At 46.3% G+C, this 22,275-nt stretch overlaps 1 protein-coding gene across 9 annotated transcripts in view; it reads right to left on the reverse strand.

The window, feature by feature from the left end:
• Positions 1-22,275, reverse strand: part of ANKRD44 (ankyrin repeat domain 44) — a 161,608-nt gene that overhangs the window by 130,988 nt on the left and 8,345 nt on the right. The window contains exon 1 of one of the 9 annotated variants that reach the window (XM_083627468.1): positions 7,320-7,348. The exons of the other annotated variants lie outside the window; for them this stretch is intronic. The gene's annotated coding sequence lies outside the window, so the exon portion shown is untranslated. Of the gene's footprint in view, positions 1-7,319; positions 7,349-22,275 lie in introns of those variants that run through there. 9 annotated transcript variants of the gene reach the window in all.

The following is a 22,275-nucleotide window of genomic DNA, read 5'->3' on the forward strand; positions in this document are numbered from 1 at the left end:
AAAGAAAGAAAGAAAGAAAGAAAGAAAGAAAGAAAGAAAGAAAGATGGATGAATGGGTAGATGAAGTGTGATTAAATAAAATGCTCCAAAGCTTCCATCTTGGGAAAGATGGGCTAATTTTCTTCCTAGACCTAGGCTTTTATCATTAAGACATTCCCTGCACATCCAAAGTTCTAAGTTCCAAATTTACAAAAACAGACACCCACACATCCACAAGGAAGTATTGGAGGACATATGCTAAATCTATTAAGGATCACGTGACAAGGCTTGTTATTCTTGCTTATAGAAAAAACTCATTAAGGACAGAAGTGGTTGTTATTTTAATTTAAACGCATTTTGGCTCCTAAAAACACCTCACAAAAACCTCTTAATTGAAAAACACTCAAGGGGTATTTATATAATAATTTCAGCACGTGCCTCTTCTGTGTATATGCTGTGAAGAGCTCCTTGTGTGGCTTTTATTATGTAAGTTATTAGTAACATTTGTTTTACTGTTTAAATGCAACAAGTGGATTCCAACATTAAAATACTGTATTTACATGATCACAATTTTTCCTCATCCCAATAAGCAACAAACAAGATCCAGTTCTGTATCATTATTATTATTATTATTATTATTATTATTATTATTATTATTACCAAATCAAATTTATGCCTCCTTGTTCATTCACATTATGCTTGCCTATCTGGCTATCAAACAGTAATATGTGGGTTTAAGTTTTTCTATTGAAAAGAGAATGCAGGGAAGGGAGCAGAGCGTTCACCTGGCTGCCTTCTGACCTTGCTGGGCTCTGCTGCTTTAAGCCATTTTCTCCCTGTATTAGAACCTGGCTAAAAGATAACTGGGACACGGGTGGCGCTGTGGGTTAAACCACAGAGCCTAGGACTTGCCGATCGGCGGTTCGAATCCCTGCAACAGGGTGAGCTCCCGTTGCTCGGTCCCTGCTCCTGCCAACGTAGCAGTTCGAAAACACGTCAAAGTGCAAGTAGATAAACAGGTACCGCTCCGGCGGGGAGATAAACGGCGTTTCCGTGCGCTGCTCTGGTTCGCCAGAAGCGGCTTAGTCATACTGGCCACATGACCCATAAGCTGTACGCCCGCTCCCTCGGCCAATAAAGCAAGATGAGCACCGCAACCCCAGAGTCGGTCACGACTGGACCTAATGGGCAGGGGTACCTTTACCTTTTCCTTTAAAAAGATAACTGCTTAAAGCAGGGCAAGGAGTGGCCATATTGTGCTTACGTAAAATTCTTTAATTTTACCTGTTTTACATGCTGTCTTCCTTCTGTTAGCCAGACAATCTGCCACACTGGTTGTTTCTGACAGCCAGCACCCTCTGACATGAAGACCTCTTGTCCCTCTGCTTTCCCCCAGGGAAAACTGCTCTTTAGCGCTCAGTGGAAGCAAATGGCAATTCAGGTTTTCTCCAGATTGTCGTTTGCTCCGATTTAGCAGCAAAGAGCAGGTTTTTCCTGGGAAAGGAGCAGGGCAAAGGGAAAAACCGTTCAGACCTGTGCTTTCTAACTACAGGACTAGGGCTGAGCGATATCTTGATATATCATCCAAAACCGGTTTGAAGTTCATATTGTGATACCAGTTTCATAGTTTTTGACCTGGCAATATATTGCAAATCATGATGTGTTAGGGCGATATATCACCAGTCCCTGTCCACAGGTTTATAATTTTAAAAAATGACGCACAAAGGAAAAAGGATGGAGAGGGAGGAGAAAAACGGCAAACTCAGGCACCTTTTAGGGTAACTACCTTCCCAAGACAGCTTCCATACAATAACGTCCACAATAATAAAAGACAAAACAAACTAAACGGGGGGAAAACCAAATGGTAAAGGGTAAAGGTAAAGGGACCCCTGACCATTAGGTCCAGTCGTGACCGAATCTGGGGTTGCGGCGCTCATCTCGCTTTATTGGCCGAGGGAGCTGGCGTAGAGCTTCCGGGTCATGTGGCCAGCATGACTAAGACGCTTCTGGCGAACCAGAACAGCACACGGAAACGCAGTTTACCTTCCCGCCGGAGTGGTACCTGTTTATCTACTTGCACTTTGACGTGCTTTCGAACTGCTAGGTTGGCAGGAGCAGGGACCGAGCAATGGGAGCTCACCCCGTCGCGGGGATTCGAACCGCCGACGTTCTGATCGGCAAGCCCTAGGCTCTGTGGTTTAACCCATAGCGCCACCTGCGTCCCTATAACCAAATGGTACGTGTGTGTAAAATCATAACAAAACTTGCTCAGGCCAGCATAATCAGTTTAAGACCAGTTTAAGACCTTAAAGATGAAAACCGTGTAAGGCCACAGAATCTTAAAACCCACCTGAAACAAATGAATCTCCACTGCCCACTTAAAGGCTTGCTCCCAAACAACCCACTGAGATGGGAACAGTTCAGGCACTCTGATGAAACAGCTGCTGCAAGGCAGCTGTTGAAGGAAGGTCGAAAGGCAGCCGGTTTCTCAGTAAAGGCAATTTAATCACGTTCTAAAATATCAGGACGGGGGGAGCCTATATCACACAGCAGGCCTTGGGCTACAGTTGAGTCCCTGCCCCCCAACTAGATACCGAGACATGCAACAGAGAGGGCGACATGCGCACACTCTGTCCTGCCCCATCACAGATGTGATTAACATCAGGGGGCTGCATAGCTTAAATTGGGCTTCAGAAACAAGGGCATTGCTCCCTCCTGTAAGCCTGGCATATTAGATCCAGGCCTCTCTGTTTAGAGAGCCTCACGCAGGGCTGTTAGCCCAATCTATTATTTATACCGTTCATTATTAAAGAGTCGCTGTGGGACAAAAGCGCCGGAGCAGCAGGTAAACATATAAAATATGTTCCATATGTACGAAATACAGAAGGGCGCTCTCTTCAAAAGAGAGCAGGCCTCACAAAGCACAGCGTTATTGGCAGGGCAGAGACCTCGTTTCAAGCGGGGCCCATTCAACTGTTGCACACAGGGCAGCCTTTGGGCAGAGGAAATTTGGCAAGCAGCCTCGGGCAAGCCACTTTAGACAAAAACACACAAGAGCTCTGAAATGAAACTGAGGTACGAGCTCATTTTGGAGCCAAACTTGGCTACTAAACAACATTGCTTAAAGTGCTGATGCCGGGTTTTTATTGTGGTTAGATGGCCGCTGTGGGTATGTGAGTTGCTGGGTTTGTTAGGGGTTTGTTATTGGGACCACAGTGCATGGGAGGGGAGGGGTTTACGTCTTCTCCCCCACGGCGGTACAGAGGAAAATGGCTATCAGCCAGCCTATTAGCATCGCCTTCTGGGATTAATAGCTGCTGCACTGGGTAATTTTGTTTTGATGTTTTGCTTTCAGTTGCTGGAAAAGCAACGCAGTTGTTCTTTGGGAGCTCTGCTCTCAGATTTCTGCAAAACAGGAATATCGCTGTGGGCATGCCATCTTGATAATTCCAGCCCCAAATAACTCCCGTCCAGAGTCTTGGATTTGACCAATGAGTCTGGAATGGTCAGGTGATGTCCCTCAATTCAGTAGCACCACGTGGTTAGAATTGCATGCAGGATGGCAATTCTAATCCTGCTTCTTGGACGCTTGCTTCTTGGGAGAAAAGCAATGACAAACCTAGACAGCATCTTAAAAAGCAGAGACATCACCTTGCCAACAAAGGTCCGTATAGTTAAAGCTATGGTTTGCCCAGTAGTGATGTATGGAAGTGAGAGCTGGACCATCAAGAAGGCTGATCGCCAAGGAACTGATGCTTTTGAATTATGGTGCTGGAGGAGACTCTTGAAAGTCCCATGGACTGCAAGAAGATCAAACCTCTCCATTCTGAAGGAAATCAGCCCTGAGTGCTCACTGGAAGGACAGATCCTGAAGCTGAGGCTCCAATACTTTGGCCACCTCATGAGAAGAGAAGACTCCCTGGAAAAGAGCCTGATGTTGGGAAAGATGGAGGGCACAAGGAGAAGGGGACGACAGAGGACAAGATGGCTGGACAGTGTTCTCGAAGCTACCAGCATGAGTTTGACCAAAGTGCGGGAGGCAGTGGAAGACAGGAGTGCCTGGTGTGCTCTGGTCCATGGGGTCACGAAGAGTCAGACACGACTAAACGACTAAACAACAACAACAAATGTTGTGGAGACATTTCCTAAACAAGCCGCACTCCTCATGCAAAACCATAGCAATTAAAAATCCAGGCATATATAGTCTTCACCAGTGCTATTTTTCTAGAAAAAGAGGTGCCGGAACTCACCATGAACACCTCCCTTGCTCTCTTATAATGACAACAGTGCCCACCTGAGAGGTGCTGGAACTGAAATCTGTCAAGTTCCAGTTGCGTGGGGAAGCCCTGGTATTCGTAGACCTTTGAAACCTATTATTATTCAGGGAGGTTTTTAAAGTGTGACATTTTACTGTATTTTTGGCCTTTGTTGGAAGCCGCCCAGAGTGGCTGGGGAAACCCAGCCAGATGGGTGGGGTACAAACAATAAATTATTATTATTATTATTATTATTATTATTATTATTATTATTATTATTAAAGCTATGAGGCAGATCCCATTTTGGAGAAGCAATCCAACAGATTAGCAACGCAAGGCCTACAGGAGCATCTCCCAGCAGCCTGCTTGCTTCTACATACTTACAGCATCAATACCGGATTACAATCAATGCTGTCATTTTGGCAGTGTGGCAGACATATTGTACACAGTGCCCCCTTAGTATTAAAAGGCAGCAGCATTCTGCCATGGTGGTTGATTCCTCCAGCTAAATGATGGATTGTCCCATGAACTGTAAGCAGAGATACACTATGTAACTGAGCAACGTAATCAGCAGTTCAGAGCTACACGGGGCTCTCCTACTGACCCAGACTGACAGCCAGAAATGGGAACGTACATGAGTTGTAAGTGACTTGTCAGTTCCTCGCAGCGAGCATTGTTTACATCAAAAAGAGCCAAATGTGGACAAACCAAGATTCAGATACAGAGGAGGAAATCTCCCAAGCCCTCTCATTCCTTCCCCCACAAGGCCAACTGTATTAACAATTATTTCCCTCCTCAAGAAGACACACTTCTCTCTACCCACCGACTTGCCCTTAGTGGAAGGTACAGCAACTGCCCCGCTGTTGCTCATGTTCTTCACCTGTGTTTGAAATTAGCCAGGCGCCAGGCGCATTTTGCACCTGGCTATTGGCCACTTGAGGGACGCAGGTGGCGCTGTGGGTTAAACCACAGAGCCTAGGGCTTGCCGATCAGAAGGTCGGCGGTTCGAATCCTCACGACAGGGTGAGCTCCTGTTGCTCGGTCCCAGCTCCTGCCAACCTAGCAGTTCAAAAGCACGTCAAAGTGCAAGTAGATAAATAGGTACAGCTCCGGCGGGAAGGTAAACGGAGTTTCTGTGCGCTGCTCTGGTTCGCCAGAAGCGGCTTAGTCATGCTGGCCACATGACCCGGAAGCTGCAAGCCGGCTCCCTCGGCCAATAAAGCGAGATGAGCGCCGCAACCCCAGAGTTGGCCACGACTGGACCTAATGGTCCTTTACCTTTTTATTGGCCACTTGCAACCAAGGGAAGATGCCTGGGTGCCAGGAGGGCGCCAGACATCTGGAGGTGCATGCCTTGGGGATCAGTTATATTTTATCTGCACAATCAGAATGAATTTCAGGAACAAAAATGCTTTTTCTGTGCATATATTTGCCCTCCCTGTGGGTTCAGTTGGAAGCAACTGGGCTGGAAGGCTCTGGAGACCAGCAACTGAGGCCCCTGCTGGGCTCAACAGGTGCCCAAGAATGCCACCCCCTGGTGCTAGCCCCAGCCAATTCTATAACTTTATTCTTTATAGGTTTGACTTTCTGGATTCAAATGTACTTCTGCTATATGTACTTCTATAGCAAATGGCAGGCATTAGCGGATTTTCTCCTTATCTTGACAACCGCCTCTCCAAACTGCTATCTCTGCAAGTCACAAATAATGCATTTGGTCACGGTCGCCTGAACCTGTGCAAGTCTGTCATCATCCTACCGATAACAAAAGCCTATGGGCTACCCAGAAGGAGACGTCTGCTCTCAATGTCAGTTTTCCCCACCGTTTGGAGCTTACTTTGGAATTACCAAAAAGAAATCCTATATTAAATTTTCTATTAACTCGCTATCGGCACCCAACATTCCACAAACACACAAGAACTCATTCATACACTGCAAAAAAAAAAAAAAGTTGTTGGTTTCTTCCGTCATTGACATGCCAGAGTTTTCAGTAACAGATTATAACACATTCACACACATTTGGGTAGCCTTTCTTTCCTACTTTGTCTTTCGTCTTCTTAGTAAACTAGGATGTTAGGTAACACCTATTATGTAACATAAGGGACACGGGTGGCGCTGTGGGTTAAACCACAGAGCCTAGGACTTGCCGATCACAAGGTCGGCGGTTCGAATCCCCACAATGGGGTGAGCTCCCGTTGCTCGGTCCCTGATCCTGCCAACCTAGCAGTTCGAAAGCACGTCAAAGTGCAAGTGAATAAATAGGTACTGCTCCGGCGGGAAGGTAAATGGAGTTTCCGTGCGCTGCTCTGGTTCGCCAGAAGCAGCTTAGTCATGCTGGCCACATGACCCGGAAGCTGTACGCCGGCTCCCTCGGCCAATAAAGCGAGATGAGCACCGCAACCCCAGAGTCGGCCACGACTGGACCTAATGGTCAGGGGTCCCTTTACCTTTACCTTTATTATGTAACATTAATAAAAAGAAAGAAATATTTATTGTTTAAAAAAGAAACCAATTAGTATTCAATAAGTAGTGTTTCAGTACAACCTTCCTGGACTTCTTGTCATTTGGATGTTGTTAAACTTCACTTCTTGTCAGCCCCAAACATTAGAGCAAATGGTTAGGGATAATGAGAACTGTAGTCCAAAAACTGAAGACAATCGGTTGTGGAAGGCTGGATTAGCAAGTTGGGCCAACTTGGGGCTCAAACCCACAGCCCTGAGATTAAGAGCTTTATGCTCTTCCAACAGAGCTATCCCAGCACACAAAGCAAGATAGCAGCATGATGCAAAAGTTCTAACTGGCTGATCGCCAGCACACCGCAAATGTGAAACCAAAACCATGCAAATATATTGTACGAGCACAATATCCTTTCTCAGAGGGCCCTTTGCAAGTTACATTTTACGGATATGCATGCATTGGATATCCATAAAGTTGGAACCTTGCAGGAATACAGGAAGCCAACTTATATAGACTTAAATAGTCTATTCTGTTCTGGCCATAGCTGTCAACTTACAGATTTGAAAATAAGGGACCAGCAGCCTTGAAAATAAGGGACCAGCAGCCAAAATAAGGGACCTGCAGCCTCACCTGTTCCAGGCACTCCAGTCTTCCTCTCCTCCTGCAGTCTGGTCAAACTCATGCTGGTAGCTTCGAGAACACTGTCCCACCAACTTTGTAACTGGAGGTTCAACTGAATAGAATCTGAATCACATGCACCACAAGGCCTATGCAGCCTCAACTTAAGATGGCTCCCCGGCCTGGCTTTGCACTGCAAAGTTTGCAGCAGCACGTGCAACAAAATGGCGTCCAGCATTCAAAAACCCCCTCAGCTTGCATTAACTAGCCACACACAAGGCATGCAAGCTCCACCCCCCAGTCGTTCTTAGACTTCTTATTGGGTGAGCAACACAGCCAAGCAACACAGTTGGCGCCTCCCTCCTCCCTGGCCGGCAGGGAGGGAGGGAGAAGAGCTGCTTCCTTTGAAATTTAAGGGACATCATTTAAGGGACATCCATCAATAAGGGACAGCAGCGGGACATGGTGCTGGAATAAGGGACTGTTCCTTCAAATAAGGGACACTTGACAGCTATGGTTCTGGCAGTAGTTCTCCAGGATCCTGGACAGAAGAATTCCTTTCCCTGGAAGAGATTTGTGAGAATGTAATGGGAAGTCAAAGGAGTTGTGCCAACATCATACAAGAAACGTATTTCTGTATGATCTTTGCTGCATCACATTTCCACAAAGCTTCAGATTCTACACGCGGCAGAAGATTGAAGGCGCTCTGGAGTTTGCAGTTCTGCTCCCTGAATTCATTACTTATATAAAACGGCACCCAGGGAAGTATAACGTTAGAGACATAAGTGTCCTTTGTCAGAGTGCACATTGTGAACCATTGGTCAAAACTCACAGGAGTTAAAAAGCCATTTATCTCCATTTATCACCAGTAACATAACGAGTTTAATTCATTTTGCTCACATTTAGGATGGAAAAGTAATATTTCAGAGGATTTCTACATGCTCAGGGACGCTTCTCAGGTTAAACATTTTTAACCCTTACCAACTTCTCTGTCTGAAATATCCTATCACACCGTGATATTTTACTCAACATAGCAACTTGCAGGAAGACTCCCTCAAAATGAGAACTGCAACTTGCAAGATGTTCCTAAGTCTCTTTGAGGTAGGAAACTTGGTGAATCAACACCTCTCTTCTCCACTGTACGAAACCATGTTTAATGTTTGCTCAACACCTGGTGGAAAAATTTTATGCAGTCCGAGTTTAAACAATCTTGGCCTAAAAAAATTCACCTCTATAAAACTTGATGTCAAATATTCTGGTATTTTCTGACAACCGGAATATCTGCTGCATACTCAAGGATGATATAGTATCTGTGTTTCGGAACTGGTTATTTAACTTCGACTTTCATTGACCAACATAAGATTTCAATGTTCTGACAGTTGGTTAGCAGTGATGTTTATTATGTAGTGGCATTTAGTATTTATGAACAAATTTAGTTGCTTGTCTGTTAAAAAAAATACTCTAACACTCGTTAAAAATCAGACGCTCCAAAGCAATACACAAATTCCTATTTGCCAAACGCAAAATAGGAAGTGTCAACCCATTCAGCAAAGTCCAACATGGTGGAAGAGGCTCCAATACTTTGGCCGCCTCATGAGAAGAGAAGACTCCCTGGAAAAGACCCTGATGTTGGGAAAGATGGAGGGCACAAGGAGAAGGGGACGACAGAGGACGAGATGGTTGGACTGTGTTCTTGAAGTCACCAGCATGAGCTTGACCAAACTGCGGGAGGCAGTGGAAGACAGAAGTGCCTGGCGTGCTCTGGTCCATGGGGTCACGAAGAGTCGGACACGACTAAACGACTAAACAACAACAACAACAAAGCAGAACTGACTTCTCCCCCTGAGGGGTTAGATAACAAGTCACAACGGCTCCCTATCAGCAGTGCCAGAAACAACCTACGCAACTTTCACTGTTGCTTCGAACTGCAACAGGTTAGCTTGGAAAGGTATCTTTCGGAGCTCAAACCCTTCGAGGAACAAACAATTAACCTAATGGCGGAATGTAACCAGAGCCAACCTGCAATAATCCATCAAGGAATGCCAACAATAGTTTCAACTCCCAGCATGTTGGACCACTGACCTTGCTGGCTGGGCTGAATTAGAGTGAGAGAGTGTCAGTTTGCATTTCTTGGTGCAGAAAGTATTGATCTGATGTGTAGAGATCTTTCCTATTCTAATTAATTCAAGAGGGTTCTGGAAGCTTCTCTGCGTGAAGGAGCAAGCAGAAGGTTCAGGGTGTTTGGGTTATTCCTTCAGAGAAGCTCAGCACAGCTGGCTTAAACTGATTCTCTTATCTCTTCTGTCAAGGTCATGCTGACTCTAGAAATAGGCCAGAAGGACCCTGGGTTTCACTCTTTTCTATCTCTCTTTCCTTCTGGTGTGGTGTTATGTATATAGTGTTAAGGTTTAGTCTTGTTATAAGTTACTGTAAGTTTAAGTTAAGTCTGCTGCAACTGGACTTCTTATGGACAGTGCCAATCCTGAATGTATTGGATTTGTGACCATTTGCCTTCAGTAGCAGTAAAGCTCTGCTGAATGAAATATAATTGCCTCTGGTCTATTGGGGGGGGGGAGAATCCTGCAACTTGTTTAAGTTTTACTCTGCTAACTATACATTACCCCTTCATGGATCACTGCCTTGCCGTGGCGAAGGGGCTTGAATAACTCAGAGAAGCTATGAACTATGCCGAGCAGGGCACCCAAGATGAACAGGTCATAGTGGAGAGTTTTGACCAAACGTGATCCACCTGGAGGAGGAACCGGCAAGCCAGTATCTCACCTTGCCAACAAAGGTCCGTATAGTAAAAGCTATGGTTTTCCCAGTAGTGATGTATGGAAGTGAGAGCTGGACCATAAAGAAGGCTGATCGCCGAAGAATTGATGCTTTTGAATTATGGTGCTGGAGGAGACTCTTGAGAGTCCCATGGACTGCAAGAAGATCAAACGTATCCATTCTTAAGGAAATCAGCCCTGAGTGCTCACTGGAAGGACAGATCGTGAAGCTGAGGCTCCAATACTTTGGCTACCTCATGAGAAGAGAAGACTCCCTGGAAAAGACCCTGATGTTGGGAAAGATGGAGGGCACAAGGAGAAGGGGACGACAGAGGATGAGATGGTTGGATGGTGTTCTTGAAGCTACCAGCATGAGTTTGATCAAACTGCGGGAGGCAGTGGAGGACAGAAGTGCCTGGCGTGCTCTGGTCCATGGGGTCACAAAGAGTCGGACACGACTAAACGACTAAACAACAACAACAACAACTATACATTGGAATCTACTCTGGATCAATATTGAGTAGAATTTCAATGACATGGAGGTCTTTAGGTTCCACTCCTCTTGCACAAAATAATTCTTATTATCCTCTTTAGCATTAACCAGCAAGATTCATTGACGAGTCCAATGGGGCTGCTGCGACCAGAGTAGCATCTTCTCACACAAAGAAGTGCAATACAGTGGTTCCTCGGGTTAAGTACTTAATTCGTTCCGGAAACTTAACCTGAAACTGTACTTAACCTGAAACTGTTCTTACCCTGAAGCACCACTTTAGCTAATGGGGCCTCCCGCTGCCGCCGCGCCACCGGAGCACGATTTCTGTTCTCATCCTGAAGCAAAGTCTTAACCCGAGGTACTATTTCTGGGTTAGCGGAGTCTGTAACCTGAAGCGTATGTAACCCAAGGTACCACTGTATCAGAAAAGAGAGGAAGGCCAATATCCACAGTACCACAGGTGAGGGAAGGGAAAGTATGAGGTCCTGACATAAAGCAGGAATGGTAGCAGGTACAGATCTGAAATTGTGACCAGGGCACCCCTGTGGGTGTTCCCGATCATCATGCAAAACAAAAGCATTGCCTGCAAATACTTCTCTCTTAATAATAATAATAATAATAATAATAATAATAATTTATTATTTATACCCCGCCCATCTGGCTGGGCCTCCCCAGCCACTCTGGGCGGCTTCCATAAAAACCAAAAATACAGTAAAATATCACACGTTAAAAACTTCCCTGAACAGGGCTGCCTTAAGATGTCTTCTGAATGTCAGGTAGTTGTTTATCGCAACCTCTTGGATTAATTGCATTCGCAAATAATTTCTGCAGACTGTTCAGCAGCTGGCATGAGTAATAACAGCAGTCCTTCTGCCTCCCCTACCTCTCTTGAGGAGCAAGGACTGCTGTGGAATTAAAACAGCAAACCGCATATTTTGACCCAAATTCTGTTTAATCATAATATTGTTCTGAAACTGCAGACAGCCTTACTGAATCCCACAAAGCTCAAGGATTCCTTTGCACATTTTCCAGGAATAACTTTATTAGCATTTCGGTTCCAGAACAAAGCACACTCTGGAGTCGCACAGTATTTTTAAACCCCGCTCATGACTAATGATGTCCTGTAATGTTCAACGATAGCATATTTCCATCTCAAGATGGAATTTCAACGTCTAGTAGTTATTTAATCCCCAATGTACCGCTGCTCCATTGTCTCTCGCGTAAGGGCAACAACTTGGACGTACTCTTTTCCTGGCACAGTGTAGCCAACTTGTCAAAATATGCACGTGTGAGAGGATTTAGACTATGTGGGCAGCTTCAAGACAACAAGGAAACAAGGATGCAGGGCAACCACAAAGGAAGAAAAGCAACACAGCCAGATGTGGCAACATCTGGCTCCTACATTTAAGTTGAACCGAGAAAGCAATGGAATTGTGACAGAAATGCAGCTCTGGGTTACAACGGATTGAATGACTTTGCTTTACTGCTATGGCTAAACCTTCCATAAAGCCATGGTGAAATAATAATTCCCATCATCCCCTGTGGAAAGTTATGGGCCCCCCTGCCCCCCAGAATTGAACATGCAGTTAGATCGCCATCATTCGCTTTATTGGGAGGTGGATGAAAAGTCCCATGCAAACGTTGGACAGAATGAACTTTTAAACTAGAATCCTTAAGCGCTCAAAGCTTAGTTAATCAAAACGTATTTATTCAGAAACCACTGCAGGATGTGTACAATAGCCTCTAAAAGAAAATACTGGAACCTTCCAATTCTGGCTATTCCTACTAGATTCAAAGTTAAGTTGCGTAAGGAATTTTCAAACTTGGTTTTTGTTTATTAGCTACTCTTGTTTCAGGTAACAGCAGCTCATCTCCTTTAATTTAAGAATGTGCCTCCTTGATTATATTGGAAGGCTGTTGATTCCTGGAATCATAACTAGGTCACCTAGTTATGCTGCAGCAGTTAGCACAACCTTAGAGGAATGACTTACTCTGTTTGGGGTTTTTATAGGAAGTTAACTTAGAACGCCAACACTCCTCAGCCAGGAAAAGGAGCCAGCAAACACACATTTTAGCATATGGACAATTATTGTGTTCGCTTTATGGAGATTGCGGAGTAATGAGGCCCAAACTTCAAAAGCCTCTTGGCCATATATTGAGAGTCATGGAAATTCTCCAAGGTATTCAAGAGAAGATCCTTTCTACCACTTAGTCACTGATGAAAGTGATGAGTACTTGATTTGATGTGCAAAATTGTTCCAGGCTGTCCGGCGACTTACTGCCATAAGCCGCACTGCAGTCTGTGGTGATGCCATGCCATCCTATTATGGTAACCAGGGTGCATGGCCAATGGTCAGAGGTGGACCAGGGAGTTGTAGCCCAACAACATCTGGCTGGACACTGCACCCTGTTTTAACCGAAGCTGCATTTCTTCAAGTCCACAGAGTTCAACAACAAAAAACATGGGAAGCTGCCTTGTTGGCAGTGGCTCTCCAGAATGTCATTCACAAAAGACTCTTGCAGCCCTACCCACTGGTGACTTGAAGTGGCCACCGAGACCACATAACACCGGTCCTGAAAGACCTACATTGGCTCCCAGTATGTTTCCGGGCACAATTCAATTGGTGCTGACCTTTAAGTCACTAAACGGCCTCGGCCCAGTATACCTGAAGGTGTGTCTCCACCCCCATCATTCTGCCCAGTCACTGAGGTCCAGCTCTGAGGGCCTTCTGGCAGTTCCCTCACTGCAAGAAGTGAGGTTACAGGGAACCAGGAAGAGGGCCTTCTCGGTAGTGGCACCCGCCCTGTGGAACACCCTCCAATCTGATGTCAAGGAAATAAACAACTATCTGACTTTCAGAAGACATCTGAAGGCAGTCCTGTTTAGGGAAGCTTTTAATATTTGATGAATTATTGTATTTTAATGTTTTGCTGGAAGCTGCCCAGAGTGACTGGGGAAACCCAGCCAGATGGGCGGGGTTTAAATAATAACTTATTATTATTATTATTATTATTATTACGCCAGAGATTGAACCTGAAACCTTCCGCATGCAAAGCTGACAACTCTACCATTGCCCTGCAGCTCAGGCAGAGTACACATCTACATAGATAATTATGTATAGAGTCTCCCCACCTAAGAATGAGAACACATGGCCAGACAGTGTGTGTGTCTCTACACCCGTAAACTTCTCTGTGCTACATTTGCGGCTTGAAATCTAAACTATGCCTACCACATATTGAAAGCAGATTACTGCAAGCAGATGTCAGGCAGCCGAAACTTGTGTGCCGAGTGTATTGCTAATATTGTCTTTACAAATTGTAAGAGGGGTGGGGTAGAATCCATTCACTGGCGGTGTGTGCTGTACTGCAAATACATTGCCCGAATTACAGCCTTTTTTCGCATCGGCGCACACTGTTTCAAACCTGTTCCTTGACACACGCGTGGCATAGTTCTTCCTATTGTATTTTATTTCTGGCTTTCCTTTGTTACAACAAAGCCCCCCAGGAGGCCCCACACATCCCTCTTTCAGGTCAGCAGGTTTTAATATACGGTGTATAAGAATCAGAGAGAGATTCCGATTTCACCGCTGGCTCTGGGTGGTCTCTGCAAAAGGTCCACGAGCCATACGTAAACCTCAGCATTTCAATTAGGACAGAGATACAGAGGATATTATCGGCTGCGCAGAACAATAGCTTGCACTTTCATCTCAGTGGAAAGTTACATCTATATCTGGATGCACCACTACTAGGGTTTACTAGAGGAGCACCACACTGCTGTCTCTAAGCATTCATAATTGGCAAACGACAACACTATCTGAACTGGAGATGTGAACAACTCTTCTCCAACCCAGCACCCACCAGTTACTGATCTACACCCATCAACTCCCACCATGTCTGACAACAGGCCTAGGTCTAACGAGGGTAAGGTAGGGCTACTGCTTTCCCAGTCTGCCATAAAACCACCTTCTGGAACTTACTTTAGCTGAGATTCCAGTGTTGCAGGGGGTTGGACTAGATGACCCTTGGCTCCCTTCCAACTCTATGATTCTACGATTTAGGATTACATCCCGTGGAAACGTTCTATGATGAGCAAGTGGGCAAATTTTCTTTAGAGAGCCTTGTCCGTCCCCACCCCCCAACCCAGAGAGATTAACTGAGAGGTCCAAGGGGGCTGCTCAGATCAGAGTAGCATGCTGCTCAGAGGAAGAAGTGCAAAATCTGGGAGAGGAAGGTGACATCTGAAACTAGACAAAAGCAGATGTTGATTAGCAGCCACATCTGCAGGGCACAGGGCTGGGGAAGCCCACACTGCACGACAGACTGGCTCATACATGCATGTAACACTGTTGTCTGGGTGGGGGGGGGATGCATTATAAGTTAGGACAGGGGCCAATAGTAAGGCTGGAGAAATGCCCAAAACAGCTAGGGTTACCAATTGACCATCACCCTTTCCTCTTTTGCAACTGCTCACCCAAATTATGCCAGCCTCTCCTCTCTTGGTTTCTGTGCTGTGGAGTAAGGAAGAGGCTCCCTTTATTATACAGTGGTACCTCGGGATGCAAACAGGATCCGTTCCGGAGTCCCGTTCGCATCCTGAATGGAACGTAAGACGCGACGGCGTGTCTGTGCATGCGCAGGTCGCTTTTTGACGCTTCCGCGCATGCACGTGACATCATTTTGAGCGTCTGCGAGCGGCGAAAGCCGGAAGTAACGTGCTCCATTACTTCCGGGTTGCCGTGGAAGGCAACCTGAAAGTGCTCAACCTGAAGCACATTCAACCCGAGGTATGACTGTACTGCGTTACAGGAAAGCTTCCATCTGCCCAAGGAGACAGAGAGACTGTGTACATATCACCATTTACTCTGACTTCAGAGTACTCCCACTGCAGGTTTTTGAATCTGTGCACACATGTTGTTAAGGGACGTGGGTGGCGCTGTGGTCTAAACCACTGAGCCTAGGGCTTGCCGATCGGAAGGTCGGCGGCTCGAATCCCCACAACGGGTGAGCTCCCGATGCTCGGTCCCTGCTCCTGCCAACCTAGCAGTTCGAAAGCACGTCAAAGTGCAAGTAGATAAATAGGTACCTCTCCGGCGGGAAGGTAAACGGCGTTTCCGTGCGCTGCTCTGGTTCGCCAGAAGCGGCTTAGTCATGCTGGCCACATGACCCAGAAGCTGTATGCCGGCTCCCTCGGTCAATAAAGCGAGATGAGCGTCACAACCCGAGTCGTCCGCGACCGGACCAAACAGTCAGGGGTCCCTTTACCTTTACCCATGTTGTTATCCGCCATGCAGCACTAGCCTAGTGTCTTGCGAAGGGCTGCAGTGTGATGGACTTCCCTCCCCTCGAAGCAGCTTTGATTTGACCTGGAAACTTAAAGGCACATTCACGTCACAGTTCAACTGAGGTGTGTACAGTTGAGAGAGCTGCTGCACGTGTGCAGATGAGACGTTCGCTAATAGGAGTTCCTGATGGATTACATCCCAGCCCCCTCTGTATCCACTGGGTGCGGACAGAAAGTGAACAGGCACATCAAACCGTACTGACGTGTTCAACATCATGCAAATCTGACTTGAAACCCAGCAGGAGATGCCAACCTCACAACATTTTATGCCAGGAATGCTCATGCAGCAAGAGACGGGGTGGGAGCAGGGCTTTTTTTCAGGGGGAACTCGCCAGAACTCAGTTCCACCACCTTTCAGCTGGGTGCCATTGCCATTCTAAGAGAACGAGGGGAGGTGTTCATAGTGAGTTCCGGCACCTCTTTTTCTAGAAAAATAGCACTGCGTGGGAGCATGACAGAAATTCTAGTTTGCCTATCCATCCATGTGAATGAAGGGCCAAAGATGAATACACAAAGAATCCATTCGCTTAATAAATTTAGGATTAAAAAAAAAAGAAGAAAGAGAAAGGATCCAGGGCAGAGATAATTAAAATAAGCTGAAGGCATAAAGCAGAGTCAACAAGGATCTTTTGACTTCTGCTGTTTCATTTGGTTTTGTCCAGCTGAGAAATACGCAAGCTATCAAGTCAGCCATGGTTCTGTAGAAGGGAAATTAAGAAGCTGTGGTTTAAAAAAATCTGTAAGTGCATAAAAGCATCAGCGAACAATGGGGAGGGTTCAGAGCATTAAACCAGGCCTTCAAGGCTACAGACACAAATTCAAGGTAAGTGAGATTCTTACTGTGCAAGTTATTAGTGATTTCTAAATAGCTTCACGCTATTCATAACCACCTCACAATGGCTGCTTTTGATGAAATGGCCTGTGAAATACAGTGTTGTCATGTACTTGCTCATCTTTAAGGCATCACAAGACTTGGGGTGTTTAGAGAAACTCACTTTGACAAAATGTTTTTGCAGAACCTCGACTTCCTCTTTTACACTTGCATACCAAATTATCTTTTTGAGGAAGCAGAAAATGGTGGTTTTTTTGGGGGGGTGGGGAGGGAGGAAATTCTTAGAGCTTTATATAATTGAGGATGACAAGTGGCACAGTGCTGACTTAAACTCAGCTTCTGCTGCAAGACCTGTAAGTGAACTCAATTTACCAATGCATGAGATTTGGGTCAGCTTTCACAACATTTACCCTACTATTTCACATCAAATGACTTTAGAGGGAAAAAACCATCCTGGCCAATTAATGGAGTTGATTAGTTCATTAGGAACATTCAGATTGACTCAAAAGATAACCCCAATTAATTAGGCAACAGATTTTTTTTAAAGCTTTTTTCATAATATAATGATGATGATGATGATGATGATGATGATGATGATGCAAGGACTTATTAAAACTGCAGATGGAAGCACTATGTCAAAAGATTCCTTCTCCCATCTCTCTTTGAAAATCACGCCTCCCACGACATGTGCGTGTTTCATTCTAAAACCTAAGCTGGTAATCAAAGTTTGGGGGGTGGGGCTCATTCAGCCCCTACCGCAAAGCAAATTTCTTGGGACCCATAGGCCTTTACTGACTTTGGGGGCAGCAAAAAAAAGAAAGAAAGTCAAAAAGCTAGAGTTTTGGCCACACACACACACACACAGCTGACACGTGATTCTTCGAGGATTAGCTGAGAGTGAATGAGGCCCTTGTTGTTGTTGTTTAGTCGTGTCCGACTCTTTGTGACCCCATGGACCAGAGCACGCCAGGCACTCCTGTCTTCCACTGCCTCATGCAGTTTAGTCAAACTCATGGTCGTAGCTTCGAGAACACTATCCAACCATCTCATCCTCTGTTGTCCCCTTCTCCTTGTGCCCTCCATCTTTCCCAACATCAGGCTCTTTTCCAGGGAGTCTTCTCTTCTCATGAGGTAGCCAAAGTACTGGAGTCTCAGCTTCAGGATCTGTCCTTCCAGTGAGCACTCAGGGCTGATTTCCTTCAGAATGGATAGGTTTGATCTTCTTGCAGTCCATGGGACTCTCAAGAGTCTCCTCCAGCACCAGAATTCAAAAGCATCAATTCTTCGGCGATCAGCCTTCTTTATGGTCCAGCTCTCACTTCCATACGGAATGAGGCCCTTGGACCCACCCAAAAAACGACAAACCGGGCGTTTTGCACCTGGCTACTAAACATTTGTGACCAAGTGAAGATTCCTGGGCATCAAGATAGTGCCTGATATCTCTACCGTCTGAGGATCATTGGATCTGGACTTCTCACATGCTGTACTCCAACACTGTAGAATTCTATCAGTTATATTTTATCTCCACAATCAAAATGTATTTCTGAAACCAAAATGCTTTTTCTGTGCAGCCTGAGAAGGAGCAGTCGCCATCAAGAAAAAGAGGTCAGGGGTAGGCCAATGTATATGTGAACTGTCCCTGGATCAAGCGACTTTTCTTCTCTAAGTTCTCAAAGCTCTTGACCGAGCTCAAGGAGGACCTCTGAACTAGCCAGATGTTTAACTGATAATCAACCACAGTCAGTCCATCCTTTGAAAAATAAGACTTTGGAGCAGTTTTGCCCCAGAGTGGTAAGTAGACATTCCATTTTAGCATTTGTAACCTTGGTTTAAGGAGCCATCTGGTGCTTAGGTTATATATCTGAGTTCCTAACCCTGGAACTTTTTGTTATGGCCAACCACAACAGGACTCGAACGCCACTCTCCCCTCCTGTGGTTTCTAGCGACTGGTATTCTAAACATACTTCCTCCAACAGTGGGACATAACCATCAGGGTTAGCAGCTAGTGATAGCTGTTATGTGCTGGCATGGTTGCTCGAGAGCGAACAGGCAAGACTCCCACCTGTCTTTTCCAGGATTTATTTATTATCTGTACAAAACCATTTACAGTGCAGAGCGTCTCAAGTCCATGTCTGCTCAGTCGCTAGCAGAATCTGGGAGTGGGCGGTCCTTAAACCTTCCCCAGCATAACAGTCTTTTGACCCCCATCCTTCTCCTCCCCTCTCTGCGCACAAACCGACTGCGCAGAGAGGGCGTTGGCAAAGGGGGACTTGCCTCCCCTCCGCTTTGCTCAGGCTCAGTGTTGCGGCTCTCTCTAACATCTTCTGATCCCTGCATCCTTTCCCCACTGGAGGCGGGGCTCACCTCCTCCCCGAAGGAAGAGCTGCTTTGCACAATCTTCGGAAGCTCTCTGTAACGCAACTGCCCTTCCACCTCTCGCCTCTGAGCTGATGGCAGTTCCCTGACAATAGCTTTATCCTCCATAAATTTGCCTAATCCTCTTTCAAAGCTATCGGTGGCCATCACTGCCACCAGGTGCCACCAATGGTCAGGGATTTTGGGAGCTGTAGCGGGCTGCCCCTGACTTACAGACGCCCCCAGAGCCTAGAGAAGAAGAGTTTGGATTTGATATCCCGCTTTATCACTACCCGAAGTAGTCTCAAAGCGGCTAACATTCTCCTTTCCCTTCCTCCCCCACAACAAACACTCTGTGAGGTGAGTGGGGCTGAGAAACTTCAAAAAAGTGTGACTGGCCCAAGGTCACCCAGCAGCTGCATGTGGAGGAGCAGGGAAGCGAACCCGGTTCACCAGATTACGAGTCCACCGCTCTTAACCACTACACCACACTGGCTCTCACCACTACTGGCACTACACAACTACTCTACACCACTACTGGCAAGGTCTACCGTTGACCCAGACTGGCACAGCTGAAAGGAGAAATACAACATTCTTCCCCACCCTGCAGTCCCCATGGTTTGATTTTCAAAAGGTCAAGATGTACTGCATTCTTCCAGAAGAATGAGCCTTGGACAAAGCAGGAGTAAGCAAGCTTTACCTTTCTGCCCCGGTCCTATCCAACATGCACAAATCCTAAGGTCAACCACGACCCTTAGATCACCGCTGGGCAGCAATGAGCTTTCAGGCAGGACAGGGCTCCTGTGTCACCATGACAACCATGTCCCTATTTTGTAGCTGAGCAGGAGAAGGTTGAAAGCCACATGTCATGCGGAGATGAAATACCACACCTTGAGAAGCATGCGGTTTTGCTGGATGCCACTCATATTTCAAGGGCCAGTGAAACCTCATGACATACACACCCAGGGAGACTTAAGTACGCAACATAACAGATTTGTATAGATCACTTCTCCCCCCCTTCATTTGTCCAGTTACAACTGTTTCTGGGGAGTTCATGCAGTTGCATTCTGGAAGAGGCATATCTCCTGGTTTGATTCCTTTTGGGATAGCCATTGGTTCCACACAATGACAGCTTCACCTCCTTTAATTCAGAGCGTGAGCACAAATCATACCGGGCACAAGTAGCAAAGATGGTGACAGAAGCCTTCTTAGTTATTAAGGTCGCCAAACTGCAGGGAACCCTGAAACTAGAACCGACTCCGGTCTGAAAAAGTAACGAAGACAAAGAAAAGTTGCGTTCGTGATAAGGTTGCATGGCTTTTTTTTTTTTCACAAGCAGTTCCGTGCATAGCTGTCAACTTACAGATTTGAAAATAAGGGACCAGCAGCCTCAAAAATAAGGGATCAGCAGCCAAAATAAGGGATTTTAGTCAGCCAGCCGCCAAACGAAGCCTCAGGCGGTGGTTACCATAGCGCAGCAACCCAGCAAAGGGGATGCAACAAGGAAAACCACCGTCACCTCTCCGCTAAGAAGCGCTGAGCAAAAGCAAGTCCCCAGGCAACGCGGTTGGGCACAAGGAATGCAAGCTCCACCCCCCCAGTCGTTCTTAGACTCCTTATTGGGTGAGCAACACAGCCAAGCAACACAGTTGGAGCCTCCCTCCTCCCTGGCCGGCAGGGAAGGAGGGAGAGGAGCTGCTTCCTTTGAAACCCGGGAAATTTAAGGGACATCATCAATAAGGGACAGCAGCGGGACATGGCGCTGGGATAAGGGACTGTCCCGCCAAATAAGGGACGCTTGACAGCTATAGTTCCGTGACAGCAGCAAAGTGCATGTTAAAATAAGGGAGAAAGAAGGGTACGTTTTTTCCAAGTCTGGTCCAAGACATTCTGCTCTGCAAAGTGCAGGACAAGCACCTCCTTTCATGTACAGAAGCCAATCGGACCGGCTGTATATTCCACACCATCATTTGGCGCCTTCCACTGTGCCTGGCTTAAGGAGTGCAGGTCAAGTCCTGCTCCACCAACTTTTTGCCACTGCTCCTCACTCCTAATGGTAGGGTCGGACTGTGTCATGTTGGCCATCAGGGAAACATGACTTCTAGTCTGTACCTGGGCAACAGCTTCTGTCTAACAATTCCAGGCCCCTTTGGCCAGAAGACATCTCCAAGCCCAAGAGTACAAGTCACTTTGGACAACTCCTGGACAGGGTTTCAGGATTAGGAGCACTGTCGGCCTCAGGGTGGGTGTGTGCATGCGTGCCTGTGTGCAGAAGTTTTGGTTTCTGAAGCAGAAGATTCAGCTACAGTGGTACCTCGGGTTAAGTACTTAATTCGTTCTGGAGGTCCGTTCTTAACCTGAAACTGTTCTTAACCTGAAGCACCACTTTAGCTAATGGGGCCTCCTGCTGCTGTCGCGCCGCCGGAGCACGATTTCTATTCTCATTCTGAAGCAAAGTTGTTAACCTTAAGCACTATTTCTGGGTTAGTGGAGTCTGTAACCTGAAGCATATGTAACCTGAGGTACCACTGTATTTTTATGTCTGATCCACAGAGTAAGCTTGCCAGCTGACCAGAAGGAGGAGAAAAAAGGCCTACCCTGGGCTTATAGCTGTTCCTGAGCCATTAGCAGGGGTCTGATATGCAGAAAGCAGCAGGTGACACTTTCATGGGCGCTATTACCTTGCTAATTGATGCCACTCAAACTGCAGTTAAAGGGGCAGCTGCAGAGCACAGTTCAAAAACCATGGCACAGAGCAAGGACTGCTCATTGCTTTCTAAATTATTATTCAGACTGGGAACGAAAGGACTGGGGGAACAGAAAAGTATCCTGTGCACAGTTCTACCTGAGAGTGCATACGCTTGCACACCCTGTGTGCAGAACTGGCTGTCCTGTGCACGTAGCTTGTGCCTTTGCATGCAGAAGGGGACTTCACAAGGTGGCTCGATTTCACTTGTGCAACTGTCTGCTCCGCATGCAGAAGCAGAAGTGGAACCTTTTGAACATGGAACACGGCCATTTTTTCAAAACCCGAGTGAGTAAGCATACTAAACAGCACTAACAGAAATGAGCACTGCTGCAAGCTTCTTTAATTTATACACCTCTAATCCTGTCAAGCTATTCCCCACCCCCCAAAAAAACCCCAATGCATTGTTATGACACAGCTGGAGGAA

The sequence above is a fragment of the Podarcis filfolensis genome, assembly GCF_964270895.1.
Source record: "Podarcis filfolensis genome assembly, chromosome: 1".
NCBI classification, from domain to species: domain Eukaryota; kingdom Metazoa; phylum Chordata; class Lepidosauria; order Squamata; family Lacertidae; genus Podarcis; species Podarcis filfolensis.